This window comes from Setaria italica, chromosome VI (genome assembly GCF_000263155.2).
Source record: "Setaria italica strain Yugu1 chromosome VI, Setaria_italica_v2.0, whole genome shotgun sequence".
NCBI lineage: Eukaryota > Viridiplantae > Streptophyta > Magnoliopsida > Poales > Poaceae > Setaria > Setaria italica.
The window spans coordinates 28,953,755-28,954,484 of NC_028455.1; positions in this window are offsets into that span (position 1 = coordinate 28,953,755).

Sequence of the window (730 nt, forward strand, 5' to 3'; positions counted from 1 at the left end):
CAGTGGACGCACCAACTGGCATGATCGGCCTGCTCAAAGCATGTGCCCAGCTGCAAATGCATGTGTGCCTGCTGCGTGCCTCGGTCTTGAGCTCACGGCGACGGTGTCCAAATTGGCCGTTGAGCGCGGGAGGCCCCCCGCCCCGGTGAGCGGCGGCGGCGCGGTGCCAGAAGCAGCACACGTGCCCGGGCGGCGGGAGTTCTGGGTGCGGTGTTCACCTTTAGGCGCGCTGCGTTGCAGAGGACGTGACGCCGCTGTCGCTGTCGAGCTGGTCAACGAGTTGTTCTCGGCGTTCCACCGTTCGTGGCAGTTGGCACATGGGGTTTTGAGGCCGTCCTGGTCTGGTCACGCGTACTAGGAACACGAACATTCATTCAAATCATTCATTGTACATCACTACATCTGCCAGAAAAAAACATGACTTGCTAGAGCCTCACGTCGGTTTGTCGCCGACTCCCTCTGCCGGAAACCTTACCCATACAACCTTAGAAATTATGAATCAAGATAATGAGATGTTAATTTAATGGATATGGATTGGTGTGGAGAATCAGCGACATCCCTCAGTGGGCCGGAGGTAAAGGAGGAAGTGCGCGCGTCCGCGCGAAGGAAGAGACAAGGAGTGAGATAGCATGCGCTAATAGTATAGTAAGGGACAGACGCTGCGTATATAATATAGAGAGGGGGTGAGGTGACGAGAGGGACCAAGGGGGAGCGACTGCCACACCCCCCC